Raw genomic sequence first — 13,740 nt, forward strand, 5'->3', positions numbered from 1 at the left:
ATTCCAGGAATTCTGCCAGTTGTACGGCTGCAAGAAAATCCGGACCACGCCTTACCACGCCCAAACCAATGGCATTTGTGAAAAGATGAACCACTTGGTCCTGGGCCTCCTCAAGACGTTACCACTGGAAGAGCGGAACCTGTGGCTGGAGAAGCTACCTGACCTGGTCGATATGTACAACAACATCCCTTCCAGCTCTACGAAATGCACTCCAGCATACCTGATGAGAGCTCGTCCCGGCCGGCTACCAGTGGATCTGGAAATGGGCTTGGAAGCTTCAGAAGCACTCCTGTCGACAGCTGAATGGGACACTCGGCGGAGGACACAGTACCGACAGGTCCAGGAGTATGTTGAAAAGAACTTGTGCCGGAGTCGGGGACAACAGGAGCAGTGCTTCAACAAGAAGGCGCCTGCCGGTTCCTTCCAACCTGGGGATGTAGTGCTGAAGCGGAAAAGAAGGGCCCACAAGCTGGATGATCAATGGGAAAAAACCCCGTATGTAGTCCAGCCCACAGGATGGGAGAATGGGAAGGCCTACCAGATCAGCCGTGACCAGGGGGGGACTTTGGCCACGGTTTCCCGAGACCACCTGAAGAAGTGCCCACCAGCATTGAGAGTAGCGGATGAGGCTCCAGTTCCCAGTCCAGTGGAGAAGGAAAAAGAGGTAATCCACACCATGATGGGTGATTTTCCAGCAGACTGGCCTACACAGAACGGTGCGGTGATCCTTCCAGTGATACTGTTCCCACAACCCGTGGATGAAGAAATGATGGAAACGGTTAACCGCGAGCCAGTGCCCAGGGATGTACCTGTACCCAGCTCCCCTACGCCTCCGCCTGCCCCACATGATAGCAGGGAGGAGGAACTGACTGTTCCCTCTGCCCCACTGCCTGTCACCACTGACACCGGACCCCGAAGGTCCACTCGCTCCAACCTAGGTAGACCCCCACTTAGGTACAGGGAAACTACTCTTTAAAAGGGGGGGGCTTTATGTGTTGAGTGTACCAGTTTGAAAGTTTTAAATGATAAGTAAAGATGATCAACCTCTATAAATCACTTGTAAGGCTACATCTGGAATATGGGAACCAGTTTTGGGCTCCACATTTTAAAAAGGACATTCAGAAGTTAGAGTCAGTTCAAAGGTGGGCAACTAGACTACTACAAGGAATGGAAGGCCTCCCATATGATGACAAGTTGAAAAAGTTATTAAGTGATTATTGGCTGCAATGGGGCTTTCTGGCTGGTGCCAGCCTCTCTTCTTAGCACACAGGAACCACAATCCCTACACCATGCTTCAATGGATTCTCTCATCCCAGCCCAGTAAAACTACATATTTTACACAGTCATAAGCAGCCCATGGGCATTCACCTGCATTCAAACCAATAACAGCTCATAGACCAGACAATCCATCTACCACTGGACCAAAGACAGGAAGTTAAATCCACTGCCTGCGGTAACCAACTTAATCCTATAGGCTACTCACACAACAAACCCAACAGAAAGGAAAAAAACATGGCTTCGATTATCCATCCAATGAAAACGCATAACCATAACATGTTTGGTCCAGTGGTAGATTGATTGTTTGGTCTATGAGCTGTTATGGGTTTTAATCCAGGTGAATGCCCATGGGCTGCTTATAACTGTGTGAAATATGTAGTTTTACTGGGCTGGGATGAGAGAATCCATCGAAGCATGGTGTAGGGATTGTGGTTCCTGTGTGCTAAGAAGAAAGGCTGGCACCAGCCAGAAAGCCCCATTACAGCCAATAATCAACCGCTAGCCGCTGGAACTCGTTGCTCTAGATCATGTCAAACTCACACCAAGCAGGAATAGATACATTAGCCCACCATCCCACCCAAAGAAGAACTTCTGCTGCGCAGCTGGCTTTCTAGGCAGCAGCGCTATCGTGATGTCAGCGGGGGACATTGTGACAAGCCAGTGTTCCGTCACTTCATGTTGTGCACTGTTCAAACGGAAAATACATCAACAGGCAGACTACAGAAAAGCTTACTAACAAAGGTTAGAGAGGGGCTTTCTCAGAGGGCTTTTTACAGTTTGTCTATTCCCAATTAGCCGTTTAAGTATGCTTAATGAAAGTACTAATTCTTTCATAGGCCGCCCATTCTTAGTATTTGACGTTCCTTATATTGCGGTATCAGGCTTCGCAGCAGGTTGCAAAACATTCATCACCCATGACTGTCCCCAATTGGGCTCAGAAGCTAAATGTCTATCATGACCTCTCTTTTTGAAAGTCCAAGAGCAAGCAAACTCTTCCTCCAGGAGAGGGAGCCAACAGATCACTAAAGACATCATCATTGCTCAAAGAAAACACCGAAAAACAATGGAAGCTTTAATTGGAGTGGAATCTGATAGACAGCACCTGATGCCAAGTCTGCATCTTCTAACACCTGCAGTCACTGCAGCAGCTGAATCCAATGTGTCCAAAAGGGATCTATTCTATTCAATTGCAAATGATCTAGATAAGACTGAGAATAAGATACTGCACGGGACATAGCAGAGTTGGTCAAGTTGAGTGGAGATGAGTTTGCTATTTGGCACAGCTTTTGCATCAATAAAGCAAGTAAAAGGTGTGAAAGATAAAAAAAAGGGTGAAAGTGTGAAAAGTGAATTGGCCAAATTGAGGTGCATATAAAGTTTTTGCTTTCTTTCAATTCACTAATGGGGCTCATTTGAATCAGGTGAATTGAGTTCTGCTTTTGGAAACTGGGTTAAGAAGGGGTGCACCGGTCCTGGAGGTACTGCAATACCAGGTCAATGCGTGGAGTGGACAGAGCAAGATTTTTTCCATCTCCTTGTTCTAAAAATCCATTTAATATATGGTCCCCAGAGAGGGGACGTATCAGATATTAAACTGATAAGAACAGATTTAATTTTTTTTTTTTTCTGTTTATCAGTAGGACTTCAAAATAACAAAGGTGATCGCCTCCCGTTGCCTGGGAACCGTCCAGGCACAAGAGGGCTATGTGTCACCAGAAGGCGCACACACTTCCTCAAGGCCGGCAGACGTGCAATCCCAGGCACCTTCCAGTACCGACCAAGGTAGCGTCCTCCGAAACTACACTTGATCTTAGCCAAAAGGCCGAGAAGCTATAACCCGAATTGGTTACGGCCTTGAGTGGCACCCTGGCCTATACCGGACACATCTTAGGGAGAGGGAGACAAACCCACGCCTACAGAAGACATTTTGTCACCCAAGCCAACCCTTGAAAAGGCTGTTTTGCAGAGCAAAAACAAGAAGAATGATGCTTTTTGCAGCCGCCGCCCACTGCAATTAATCTGAATAACTCCTCCTCCTCCAAGCACCTCCCCTCCCCCTTGCAGTCTTTCCAATTCATGATACAAAAAGACGGACGGACAGGACAGGACAGGACAGGCTGCCTGACTTTCCGTCACTGCCACCCTTTGCCATCCTTGCCCGTAGAAAGCCCTTTCATCATCCCCAAACCCTAATCTTTTCCCTTCCCTTCCCAGCTGCGTCTCACTCCCTTTCATTAGGAAGTGAGCGCAGCCTTTTCTCCGTTCTGCACATGCGCGACGTTAAACACAAATGCGCAGGCGTGCGTTCCATTAGCCTCACTGCATTCCACTCCCATACAGGAAGTGGGCGCAGCTATTACTACGGTCGCACATAAAAGAACCCACGGCCACCACTGCACACAGCTGACTCCACCACAGGACACCCACTTCTACACCAACGCAGGTAAGACAGGATCGGCACCTCTATGCTCCCGTTACAATCAGGCTCAGTCACCATGTGATAACGCTCTCAACTCTTTAGTTGCAGGCTCCCCTTGCTTCACCTCCACTGGCTGTGCTGCCATTTCCTCTCCCACCTGGAAGGTATACTTTATTCCACTATTTTCCTGTTTCTCTCTTCCCCCTTTTCCCATAACCTACTTTTATCTGCATTTGTGGGGTATCTATATGCTATTTACATCATAGTTTTATTCATTAATATGGAAGGGAAGAGTGCCCATGAGAGTGTTGAACTGCGGAGAGCAAGAGATTAAGCTGCTCCGATTTGCCACCATTGATAAGCTGTTCTCAGTAGATACACATGCTATCCAAACAGCAGCATCCACCATTGCTTCAGCCCACCCATTCAGTGACAGCTCACCAAGTCAGCCAGAGGAGTGGTGTAAGGAATTACACGTAGGCACTGACTCCACACCTTCACATCACAAGAAGGGGGTCTACAGGCTAGTGCAAGAATACGAGCAAGTCTTCAGCAAACATCCGCTAGACTTTTGAAGAATAAAAGGGGTCAAACACTACATCCCCACAAGTGCACACCCACCCATCAAAGAGAGATATAAGCCAAAACTACCTGCACATTACCAGTGTACCAAGGACATGTTGAGCAACATGAAGGAGGCTGGGGTTATCCGTGACAGTTGTAGCCTCTGGGCAGCTCCGTTGGTCCTGTTAAAGAAGAAGGACAGCACCACTCCCCTGTATTGAGGAATAGCTAGCTGCATTGAGAACTGCAAATTATTTTTCTACCCTTGATCTCACTAGTCGCTATTGGCAAGTGTCCGTTGCTGAGGCAGACCGGGAGAAGACCGCCTTTGCCACCCCGATGGGTCTCTGCGAGTTCAAAAGCATGCCCTTCGAGCTGTGCAATTTGCCAGGAACCTTCCAGAGGCTGATGGAATGCTGCTTGGGACACCGAAACTTTGAAACGGTACTGCTATACCTTTATGATGTTATTGTTTATTCTAAAGCAAACAAGATTTTAGGGTGTATAAAAAGGGAGATTAGATCCGGTGATCCCAACGTATTGTTAACCCTCTATAAATCACTTGTAAGGCCACATCTGGAATATGGGGTAAAGTCCTGAGCAGGTTGATAACCATTGGTTTGAGCATGGTAGGGTGTAGTGCGCATCTTCCTGCATCGGTAAAAGCTGCAGAAGTCCTTGAAGATTTCCGCTTCAAAGGCAGTGCCTTGATCTGTGAGGACTCTCTCTGAGTAGCCATGAGGTCTGCATAAGTGTGCTTGGAAGACCTTCGCTGCAGTATGGGCCATTAGATCTTTGACTTGTACCACAACCATAAATCTCGAGTAGTTGTCTACCATCGTAAGTGCATACGTGAGCTCGCCTCGATATTCTGCAACAAAACTCCCTTTTTCGATTTCAGTTTCAGCAAACACTCCTCTTCCTGTAGAAAATATTTATCATTACCTAAGACAGTCATTCTAATGCATGACAATATTAAGGCAATTTAGTTAAAACTTGTTTTAACTCACCTTTAAGGGGATTGATGTATTTCATGGTCAATCCAGGTTTGTCAGTGATGGCACTGACATAATGTATGGCGTCTTTTTCGGGCGTTATCCTTTGCCTTTTCATTGTGAAAATCCAGTTGCCTATATCAAAGCAAATTCTACTACTTGTAAAGTATGCAGAAAATGAAATGTAGAACATATAACATCAACTGCTTAGGAACGCATCATAGGTTAGTACTTAAAAGGATATTGTCATGTTCTAGTCATAATGCAAGCTGGACATTTTTCATGTTACCCTGTAATCGCCGGCCTGTTCTAATGCTCACAAGCCAAGATATAGGCTCAGCTGCTAAGGCTTCCCTCTGCCTTCTGAATGAAACTTGAATATGTCTGGCTCACTGTGTATATAGCAGGTGCTCAGAAAAAATAAGAGTCAATTCAATAGAAATAGCTCTGGCACACTATAGTGATCAATAACGTAAGAAAAGAACTCTTGGAATGCTGAAAATTCTTTATTTGTGCAAAAGGATAATTCATCCAACGTTTCGACCTTGTTTTTAGGTCTTTATCAAGGATAAAGTTATCTAAGATCATAAAGGGTTACAAAACCATATAAACACGTAATTAGTACATAGTACAACATAACAGTACAATATATTGCTACTTGAGAGTACAATGGGTCAAATAACCATGATGCACATACAAAAAATTTTTCCAAAGCCATAGTGAAAACATTTGTACTGAGGAAAGAAAATTTCCACATGACCTATCTGGAGAAACATTCTGGATCAAACAACCAAAAATAGTCAAGCAGGTAAATACACACCTATATGGATAACAGGATGATATGTGTTCAATTGTATAGCGTCATTGCCATTAAGGTACAAATGGAAAACTTGCAATCCTATATAGTGAAGGAAATGAACACATATCATATCAAAGAACACAGGAACATGGGTGTGAGAAAAACCTCAATGTTTATACTTTGTTCTTTATAATGGTGTGAACATGTATATGTCTCAGTACCTTATGCACTTGAGAATTCTAGTGAGTAGATGATGAAAGCCTATTTCAGAACTGGAATCGGTAAATAATTGTAGGTGGAATCTAAATGAAAAGATGGTACAAGTGTTATCATGACACGTGGGCTATAACACAATGGACCGTGTGACAAAGAAGAAAGGAGAGAAAGAAGAGGAAGAAAATGCAACTACCTGTAACATTACGTGATAGTCACTGGTAAGTATCACTTGACAATTCAAGTGAAAAAGGATTCCTTTATTAAAGGGTTCTCAGTCGCCTCAGGATCATGAAATACTAGGGTAAATGATATGAGAATGGGTAAGAAGCACCACTAAAGGAAATATGAGATGCAGGACATATATCTATAAACCCCTGAACTACATGATAGAAATAAAAAGAAGAAAAAAGAAAAAAAAGAAGAAAGAAGAAGAACACATAGAATGCGGAAAGAGAATGGGTACAACTACCTGAGTTACTGCAGGGAGGCCCCTGGTTGGTATTGTGAGGGTTAGTGGAATTCCTTCACTGAAGGGTTCTCAGTTGCCTCAGGTTCGTGAAAAATGCTATAGACAAATAATGCCCGGAGAAAAGGGGTTCATATACAGCGAATAATGGTAATACAAGGTACATGTGTCACATGTAATAGTATATATATATATATTGTACTAAGCTCTACACCAGAAATAGAAAGTAGTCCCTCTGCCTTCTGTCTAGGTGCCCTGAGTTATGTCCTGTAAACTGTCACAGCGACCCAGACACACATGTGTAGTAGGGGAATATCCCTGCTGAGATGCCAGTGCTAGAGCACACGTTTGCTGTGGAGTTGAACGCTATGTGAGCAGTTCTTACCTTCAATGAGCAGAAGTCTCTTTTTTCAGATTTCAATATCTCTGTGGGTATCTGGCAGAAATATGGAATACTCTTTACTGCTAAGACCCTGTACACCACTCCCACTAAAGGGGGCTTTACACGCTGCGACATCGCTAATGCGGAGTCGTTGGGGTCACGGAATTTGTGACGCACATCCGGCCGCATTAGCGATGTTGCTGCGTGTGACACCGATGAGCGATTTTGCATCGTTGCAAAAACGTGCAAAATCGCTCATCGGTGACATGGGTCTCCATTCTCGATTATCGTTACTGCAGCAGTAACGATGTAGTTCGTCGCTCCTGCGGCAGCACACATTGCTCCGTGTGACACCGCAGAAACGAGGAACCTCTCCTTACCTGCCTCAAAGCCGCTATGAGGAAGGAAGGAGGTGGGCGGGATGTTCCGGCCACTCATCTCCGCCCCTCCACTGCTATTGGGCGGTCGCTCAGTGACGTTGCTGTGACGCCGCACGAACCGCCCCCTTAGAAAGGAGGCGGTTCGCCGGTCACAGCGACGTCGCCGGGCAGGTAAGTATGTGTGACTGGTTCTGTTCGGTGTTGTGCAGCATGGGCAGCAATTTGCCTGTGTCGCGCAACAGATGGGGGCGGGTACCCACACTAGCGATATCAGGACCGATATCGCAGTGTGTAAAGTAGCCTTTAGTCACATGACCAAGACTGTATCTGTGTCCCTACAACACACTTGAGACAAATGTGTGTGTGAGCCTGCATTGTGGGGTATATATAATATATTATAGAGCTGGGAAGGATCATTCTAAGCAGTGAGCTGTTCCAGTATTTGTAGGAAAATACCCAGTAGAAGCCTCAAACACAGCACCAATACCTCCCATCAGTATCCCACCACAGTGCCATGTAACCCATGCCCTACACTCCCATCTACACCAATACTATACAGGCACAAACTAGTATATCTGACTAAAAACCCCCAAAATATGAAGAACGGCCTATAGTTGAGTGTGGATATAAAATCTATGTGAGCAGAGCTAGAATAGAAATCACTGATCGCATTGAAGTCATTCTGACCATAAATCACCATGATATCAAGGTGAGGAGTTGTGTGTTACTGCTGGGAGGAAAGGGTTAACAGTGGAATATTAAGGTGCATTTCTGTGTGCAGTGTTACTAGTCAATGTACAAATTGTCTCTCCAGTAAAGGAGACAAACTCTAGCACAGCGCCACCTATTGGAAGTAGCGATCCTAAAAGTCACAAGTGGATTTTCAACAATCCATTGCAATATGACTCAGGATATATAAGCCAGATCAGAATCCCAATTTGCAGACACGGTGTTTCGGGGTGCTTGCCCCTCGTCAGTGCAAAGTATGGGGGTGTCAATGTAGTCATTGTAACAATTCAGTATGAGCTGCTCTTGGTGCCGGGGGAGGGAGATGCTCTCCTGAGCAAGATAGATGGGGAATGAACATGATATCTATATAGTGTAAGGCAGGGGGTCTCAAACTCGGCTGGGTGTATGGGCCGCACAGAGGAAAAAAATAATGTGGGGGGCTGCATTCTTTGCAGGACAAAGTGACATTTTTATTGGTACCATATATATATTTTTTTTTCACACACCTTTGGATGACTGATTTTCAACATTTTTCACTTGTTTATTATAACAAATGTGCACATTCTTTGGTTAAATCTAAAAAAAAAAAATTGATGTTAAAAAAAAGTTATGCCTTATTTTGTTTTTTTTTACAGTTTATCCCTTTCTTTTAACTAATAGTGTTACAATTATGACGCTAGCGTTTTGTGAAGGGAATGCTTTGCCTACTTCCGTGACTATGGCCTTCCAGAACTGCTGCATTTTGGCTGACCTCTCCGCCTCGGGAATAAGAGACATAAAGTTCTCCTTGTAGCGTGGGTCTAACAGTGTTACCAACCAGTAATGATTGTCGGCCAAGATGTTCTTAACGCGAGGGTCACGAGACAGGCAGCTTACCATAAAGTCATCCATGTGCGCCAGACTCTTAACAGCCATCACTTCAATATCCAGACCAACACGATGACTGAACATGCTGTCCTCCTCCTTCTCCTCCTCCTCCTCCTCATCTACCCTGTCCTCTGGCCAGCCACGCTGAACTGAGCATATGACTGGTATGCATGTCATATCCTCAATTTGGTCGGAGAGTTGCTCCATGTCTTCATCTTCCTCCTCGTCATAGTCCTCCACTGCACGTTGTGATGAGACGAGGCTGGGCTGTGTGTTATCACCCACACCCACTACTGTTTCTTGCTCCAACTCATCGTGTTCCGCCTGCAATGCATCATGTTTGGTTTTGAGCAGAGACCGTTTTAGAAGGCAGAGAAGCGGTATGGTGACGCTAATAATGGCGTCATCGCCGCTCACCATCTTGGTGGAGTCCTCAAAGTTTTGGAGGATGGTACATAGGTCGGACATCCATCTCCACTCCTCAGGTGTTATGTGTGGAGTTTGACCCATTTCCCGATGGCTTAGGTGATGCAGGTACTCAACAACTGCCCTCTTCTGCTCACATATCCTGATCAACATGTGCAGAGTTGAATTCCAATGCGTGGGGACATCACACACCAGTCTGTGAGCCGGAAGATGCAAATGACGCTGAAAGCCGGCAAGGCCGGCTGAAGCAGTAGGTGACTTTCGAAAATGTGCAGACAGGCGGCGAACTTTTACCAGCAGATCAGACAGCTCTGGGTATGAGTTTAGAAACCGCTGAACCACGAGGTTGAGCACATGGGCCACGCATGGAACATGTGTCAGCTGGCCTCGCCTCAAAGCCGCCACCAGGTTCCGGCCATTGTCACACACAACCTTTCCTGGCTTTAGGTTCAGAGGTGTGAGCCAGTGATCTGCATGCTGTTTTAGAGCTGTCCACACCTCTTCTGCATTGTGGGGTTTGTCACCTATGCAGATTAGCTGCAGCACAGCCTGTTGCTGCTTCGCCGAGGCAGTGCTGCAGTGCTTCCAGCTTGGGACTGGTGTGGAGGGTAAAGTGGATGAGGATGCGCAGGAGGAGGAGGAGGCTGAAGAGCATGACATTCCGGAGCTGTAGAGTGTGGGTGAAACCCTGACTGAGGTAGGGCCTGCAAACCTTGGTGTGGGAAGGACTTGTTCCGTTCCTCGCTCAAACTGGGTCCCAGCTGGGCTGGGCTGGGTCCCTACCCGGCTGGGTAGGGCGTTGTGGGGGGTTTGTCTATCTCCGTTTGAGGTGAGTTTGTTTAAGTTAGCCTTTTCTTTGGCGTTTTTTGGAGCCCTGCGGGTTGGGGAGTTGGTATCGCCCAGTAAGGCGTTCCCCGGGGGCTTGGATTGGGGTGACATTATGTCAGTGGAAAACGGAGTTGAATTTTGGATTAGGAAATCGAAAACTGATCAGAGAGGTGTGGGTAGACTAGTCCGTTTGGGGATGGTTGTGGCATCTGATATGTGCCCGTTCAAGTGTCTCGGGAATTTTCAACAGATCCGTCCGAAGGTGGATGGCCCCTTATTACATATATCTTTTTATCGAGATACCAATTTGTGAGTGTTTTTAGGGCATGTTTGAAGTCGTTGGGGTTAGATCCGAAGTCTTTCGGATTGGGGCAGCGACGGAGGCCTCTATATGCGGCCTACCGGAGGAGACAGTTAAGCAGATTGGTAGGTGGAAGTCGCAGCGCTTTAAGTCGTATGTACGTCCCCAGGTGGTTGTTGGCAATTGAGGGGAAAAGGGGGGGGGTATTAGGGTATTAGGGTAGCAATGGGGGGGGTGAGAGTGTGTGTTTTTTGTCAATTTGGTTTGGTGAGGCAATAAAATGGTGTCGTCTGTACATTTTGTATTGCAGAAGCACCCCCCCTTCCTTCCCTGGTCTGGATCCTTGGCCACTCTTATGTGTATTGGGGAGCCCGACGAGCGGACGCGAGATGGAACTGGAGACAGCTAGGTTTTGAGAAGGACCTGGCTCTCGTGCGATGGCTCGGTGTTCGGGGGTTAGGGTGCAGGAGGTGCATAGATACGCCCGGTTGGACAGACCTCCTGACATCTTAGTGTTGCATGCCGGGGGGAATGATTTGGGTGGGCGTCCTTTTCGAATCTTGATAAAGGACATCAAACATGATTTGTTACGGTTATGGGCGTCGTTTCCAGGTCTAACGATAGTCTGGTCAGAGATAGTAGCGAGAAAGAGTTGGCAGAAAGCGCGGTCAGTTGACAGGTTGAACAAGGCGCGGGCGAAGGTTAATAGGGCGATCTCGAAGTTTGTTAGTCGGAACGGGGGTATAGCAATACGGCATGTTGAGTTGGAAAGGACGGAAGAGGAATTTTGGTTGGCTGACGGGGTACACCTTAATGCGGTGGGAACTGACTTATGGGCTCTTGGCTTGCAGGGAGGTATTGAGAGGGCCCTTTGCTTGCGGGGGGTCTCAGGCACTTGAAGGGTTTCAAGGTGCCTTCGTTGTGGTGTTGTTTATTGGTGGGTCCTTGAAGTTGGTTTAAAATTGGTTCGGGGATTCATCCGGGTATGGATCCCCTCATTGGCAGAATTGATGGTCCCCTGGTGATTTTGGGGGGGAACCCCGACGGGGTATGTCGGGGCCCCTGGGGGTGTGGTTGGGGTTGACGGAGGATTAACCCTTATAATTTGGTGCTCCTGAGCCAGTGTGGGTAACGGCTGGGAGCAAGTTGAGGTTTTTTATTGCTCGGTTATGGGAATCACCAGGGTTTTGGTAGCTTCAAGGACCTTACCACATTGCAAATTTAATTGGTTATGTATTCTTGTTAATAAAATGGCTGCTATGGCCAAAATTATCCAAAGATAAATTTGTGTCTGTGTAATTACTTTTAAATAAGAAATGGGAATGGAGGTGTGGGGTATGAAAGGAAGACCGGAGTCAACAATTCCAGGGTCAAGCATGTTTATTTGCGTAAGCTTCGTTCCAGGGTAGAAAGGGTAAGAGTGCCTTTCAGAATTCGAAGTGGTCAGACTGTACGGACCACCAAGAACTGCAGGAGAGCTTGAACATCTTCCCATGGATTTGCGACATCCTCCCTCATCAGTTACGTAGGTAAGCAGGTTCTCAGCATTGCAGCCCATTTGTTGTCTTAAGTTAGTTAAGCGGGGTTAACTAACCTGTCAGTTCAGCCTCAGGTCTAAAGCAGAGGCCTGGACTCCACTCCTTACTCCTCACTCCACAACTCTCCTTAAAAACAACTGACTCCTTTTTCCTGCCCCGGGGTCTCCAGACCCCTAGGTGGGCGTTTCCTTCCGTCTGGTCCTGCCCACTGGTGTGCCTGTCTTTCCCTAGGGGAGGTGACTAGGGTTTTCTGGTTGGCTTTGTGTGACTTAGGTGAGGGAAGTTGTTATGCGGGGGCCTATGTGTGACTATCTGCAGTGTCAGGGCGTCACATATGTATGTGTGTATGTCTGCTAAAGGAATCCGCACCGTCATATTTACAAACACAAAATTTTGCAGACACCTCATGTGACTCAGGGAACGTTGTAGACTATGTTTTAACAGGAATATTTAACCTTTACAGTTACTCTCCAAAAAACCTGCCTCCATTAAACTGAATGGAGGTGGGAGCTGCAAGTTATTAATAGCAGCTGTGATTGGTTGCTATAGGAACAAAGGACATTCATAGTATAAGAAGCTTATGTGTGAGATAATATGATGTCAGTGGGGAGACAGATAGAGAGAGACAGACACAGACTGAGAGACAAACAGACAGAGACAGATAGGCATAGACAGACAGGGAAAGAGACAGAGACAAACAGACAGAGGCAGACAGGGAAAGAGACAGACAGAGATAGACAGGGAAAAAAGGCAGACAGACAGAGACAGAGAAAGAGACAGAGGCAGATAGGGAAACAGACAAAGACAAACATACAGAGACAGGCAGGAGAAAAGGCAGACCGACAGGGAAACAGACAGACAGGGGAAGAGACAGACAGAGAGAGACAGACAGATAGAGACAGACAAAGAAATACAGAGATAGACAGGGAAAGAGACAAACGGGGAATGAGTCAGACAGAGAGAGACAAAGAGAGACAGGCAGAGAGAGACAGGGAAAGAGACAGACAGGGGAAGAGACAGACAGAGACAGACAAAGAAATACAGAGACAGACAGGGGAAGAGACAGACAGGGGAAGAGACAGACAGGGGAAGAGACAGACAGACAGGGAAAGAGACAGACCTGGAAAAGAGACAGACCTGGAAAAGAGACAGACAGACATAGAAACAGACAGCCACAAAGAGAGAAAGACAGACAGACACAGAGAGACAGACAGAGATAGAGAGACAGAGAGACATGGATAGAGATAGAGACACACAGAGACAGACAGATGACAGAGACTGGGAGAGAGACAGACAGAAGCATAAATCCCTAACTAAAACTTAACATTTAATGATAGTTTTAAAAGGTAAAAAAACACAAATCATGTAAATAGCATGACTGTCTTCTGTGCATAGAGTCAAAATTTTGTGTTTGTAAATATGACGGTGCGGATTCCTTTAGCAGACATACACACATACATATGTGACGCCCTGACACTGCAGGTAGTCACACATAGGCCCCCGCATAACAACTTCCCTCACCTAAGTCACACAAAGCCAACCAGAAAACCCT

The 13,740-nt window shown here is 46.4% G+C and overlaps 1 pseudogene; it reads right to left on the reverse strand.

Annotated features, from left to right (window-relative positions):
* Positions 1-2,734: 2,734 nt before the first annotated feature.
* On the reverse strand, positions 2,735-2,941 carry LOC142268375 (U2 spliceosomal RNA; annotated as a pseudogene).
* Positions 2,942-13,740: the final 10,799 nt, after the last annotated feature.

The sequence above is a fragment of the Anomaloglossus baeobatrachus genome, unplaced genomic scaffold, assembly GCF_048569485.1.
Source record: "Anomaloglossus baeobatrachus isolate aAnoBae1 unplaced genomic scaffold, aAnoBae1.hap1 Scaffold_3004, whole genome shotgun sequence".
Lineage (NCBI taxonomy): Eukaryota > Metazoa > Chordata > Amphibia > Anura > Aromobatidae > Anomaloglossus > Anomaloglossus baeobatrachus.